Raw genomic sequence first — 4,048 nt, 5'->3', positions numbered from 1 at the left:
AAGGTTTCATTATAATTAATTCTGAAATAAATAATTTACTGAAAAAAAATTAAAATAATAAAAATATACTCGTACAAAGAAAAATAAACTTAAAATAAATATATATATATATTAGTAATTGTAAAAGGAATATGATCCAAAAGGCACTGTAAAGAGGTCCTATACTTTCGAATCAAAAGCACGAGCATGGCTTAGTTGAACCATTACAGCAGAGGAAGCAACTATAGCATTAAAAAAGAAATAACTTTCTTAGAAGGTCACTGAAATGAACTCATTTAAAACATATTCAAATAATACGATCCTACTTACGTTTTTTTATGTTTTTGATGGGCGAAAAACGCTTTGACCGGAATAAAATATTTTAAAAGAAAACAAATAGTAAAAAAAAATATATATACTTCCTTAAAAACTAAAACATTAAAAACTTACGACTAATATCACAGCTGAAAAAAATTATTTTTAAAAACACTTAAAACTAAATCACAGCCGTAAAATATAAGATTAAAAAAAAGATTAAAACTAAAAATGTAAAATTTAACAAAAATAAAGTTTTAAAAAATTTCCAAAAGGGGTGTAAAGAGTCCCTACTCGGATAAGGGAAAGACTAGAAAATTCAGACAAAAAACTAATCCTAGATAAAAACTAAAATATTAAAAAGCTAAAACTTAACAATAACATAAAATATCACTAAAAAATTTACAACTAATATTACTAAAAAATAAATTCAACTATTACCACAGGTAAAAAACTACATAAATCAACTACGTATACATAAAAAAAAATTGAAATAAATATAAAAAACTCCGAGAGGAGCGGAAAACACTCCTTCTCGGATAATAAAAGAAAATAAAATTTAAAATCAAACACAATAGTAAAAAAAAAAAAAAACACTATCAAAAAGCGTATAATATATTAATAATTCTAAGAAATAGAAACACCCGGTCTAAGATTACTTTATCATTGCTCAGGATTTTACGAATGTTCCTGGGCAATTTAAATTTACGACGCAATGCTGCATAACAAATCATGCAAACAATCTACAAGGATATGGCGCACATGTCAAGCGGCAGTTGCATCGTACGCATGTTGGTGCATCCACTTTTGACATCAGACATCCATGTGTGACCATAACATGGTCTAACCGCAATAGACAAAGGACTACTTCTTCTCGACGGAGTTTTCTAAAAGACGAGTCCCATGGAAACACAGTGGTTTTAATGTATCGAAGTTTATTATCCACTGTAGCGGTCCAGTCACCTTGCCTCTTCGTTTGATGAGCGTGTTTTACGCAATTGTTAAAATCGGATGCAGTAACACGATTGGTAAAGAAAGGTTGACTACATGCGTCCCTAGCCGCAGAATATGCGCGTTCATTGCCCACAATTATTATATGGCTATGGATCCAGCAGAAACTCACTTGTGCGTTCCGACGGTTCAATTCGGCGATTGCGTTATAGATTTCGACGAGTAAAAATCTTCCAAAGCTTGGAGTGCACTAAACGAGCCGCTACAAATAAGGATATGACGATATTTTGGGTTAACGATATTTAAAGCCTTATTGATGGCGTACAGTTCTGCAGTAAATATACTTGTAACCTTAGGTAGACCAAACATATAGATTCTGTTATTAACAATAAATGCGCATCCAACGGTATCATTCTGTTTCGATCCATCTGTGTAGACTATTGCGTCTGGGTTTATTCTGGAAAAATATCGTGAAAATTTTGCTGAAAAACGATAGGTGGTTTTGATTGTTTCTTGTATATGGTGAAATCAAAAAAAAAAAATTATAAGGCTAATTCTCCACTGTGGGTACAGATAGGGATATGTTAGAAAAATAGCAGGTATATTTACATTTAAAAACTGTAGTAACCGCCGGATAAGTACACCCATAGGTACAGTGGATCGTGAATGGTCCTCATATCTTTGTAAATTAGGATTCGCAAGAACTGCGTAAAAGCCGGGTGATTCGGTTACCCTTTAAGGCGGGCAAAGTAAGATGCTGATAGTTGGTCACGTCTATCCCAAAGTGACGGTTCACCGCACTCAACATGTATGCTAGTGACAGGGCTTGATCTAAAAGCCCCTGTAGCAAGACGGAGAGAAGCGTGATATACAGCATCTAACATTTTCAGCGCAGTATTACGCGTTGAAGAGTAGGCGATACCGTAATCTAAGCGGGAACGAACTAAAGAGTAATAAAATCGCAACATTCATGGCCTATTGGCTCCCCATTTGGTGTTGCTAAGAACTCGCAGCATATCTAAAATTTTGGAACATTTCGTTTTTAGTTCTTTGATGTGTCTGACCCGCGTAAGAAGATTATCAAAAATCAAACCTAAAAACTTGATATCAGGAGCGATGAAATTTGCTCTCCGTTGAGAAAAACTTCCGGAGTAGATGGGTCCTGCAATCGAGAAAAGACTACACATTTTGTTTTCTCAGGTGAAAATGTGAAGCCGGTCATCTTGGACCAAGCTTCAATGCGAGATATTGTGTTCTGTAGTAGTCTCTATGCTGTGGCTGTTGAACGGGACGTTAATATATACGGCAAAAACATCAGAAAATATGAAACAGGAGGGTGCACGCAATCAGTAATACTGTTGATGGTTATAGCGAACAAGGTGGCACTTAATACACTTCCTTGAGAGACTCCATTCTCTAAAGTGACGCTACCCGACAGAGAATCTCCAACACGAACTCGGAAAGTTTGGTCGTTTAAGAAGCCTCTAATAAAAGCCAACATGTTGTTCTTTACTCCCCATTCTTTGAGTGTATTTAGAATACCACGTCGCCAAGCCGTGTCGAACGCTCTCGTGATATCAAAGAAGATAGGGATGAGGCGTTGGGGTATCAGAAAAGCGTTCTGAATAGCAGTTTCCAATAACACTAAATGGTCAATGGATGATCGATCTTGTCGGAAACCGCACTCTCTGAAGATAAAAGGCCATTTCTCTCTAAATACCACGTAAGCCTGCGGTTGACCATTCTTTCCATTAGTTTGTATAAGACGCTTGTCAAAGCTTGAGGGGCTTTCTTTGTCTTTACCAGGCTTAAGCACTGGCATGACAATGGTTTCTGACCAGACCGAAGGGAAATTTTGTGAGAAGAATAATCATTATAAATACATAATAGATGTTGTAGAACTGAATTTGGAAGGTGCGAGATCATTCTGAGACGAATGTTGTCAGGTCCAGGGGAGGTGTCACTTGAGTTTTTAATTGCGTGTGATAACTCGTTGAATGAAAATGAAGCGTTTAATTCACCGACCGAATCATTAATTTTGAACGGTAGCTCTTCCTTCTGTATTTTGTACCTCTGTAAATCGATACTGTATGATTAGTAAGAGACACCGAACGGAAAGTATCTGTCAAGTTACTTGCCACTGCAGAAGGTGATGTGAGGGGTTCTCCTTCATGAATAAGTCCGAGAATGTATTGTTTTGGTTATCTGCAAATTGTACGGATCTTCTTCCACACAGCAGACGTGGGAATAGTGCGTGAGTTGGTGTCCACGTATTTCCTCCATGACTTTCTCCTAGCGTCCAAGAATACTCGACGACATACCGCTCTAGTCTTACGCTGTAAGTCTAAGTGTTCATTTTTAGCTCTGCGGTTAAATTTGCGCAGTGCCTGTCGTCGATTGCTGACAGCGTTTCGACAATCATTATTCCACCAAGGAACAGAAAGAAGTCTTGGGTTTCCCGATGTTTGTGGCATATATCTATTAGCATTTTCAAGTATCAGAGACGTAAGTGATGAAAATTCGTCAAATACGCCTGCACCATCGTCATACTGTGATGGGAAGGCTTTATGGTAACCGTTCCAATCTGCCTTTTCAACAATCCATCTCCGTGGCCTTTTATTCGTTATGCGATCGATACCAGTGTTTATAAAAATTGGCCTATGGTCACTGCCGTGAAGGTCGTCACAAGCAGACCAATAAAGACGAGGGAGTAAATTGAGCCATCATTCAGAAGACAAAGGTCTAAGTCCTGTCTACTCTGTTTATCATATTTCCTCGAGCGGAGCAGAAAGATGATCCCCAG

The sequence above is a fragment of the Lycorma delicatula genome, chromosome 7, assembly GCF_047948215.1.
Source record: "Lycorma delicatula isolate Av1 chromosome 7, ASM4794821v1, whole genome shotgun sequence".
In the NCBI taxonomy this organism is placed as follows: Eukaryota; Metazoa; Arthropoda; class Insecta; order Hemiptera; family Fulgoridae; genus Lycorma; species Lycorma delicatula.
Note: the sequence above shows the minus strand (reverse complement) of the source record.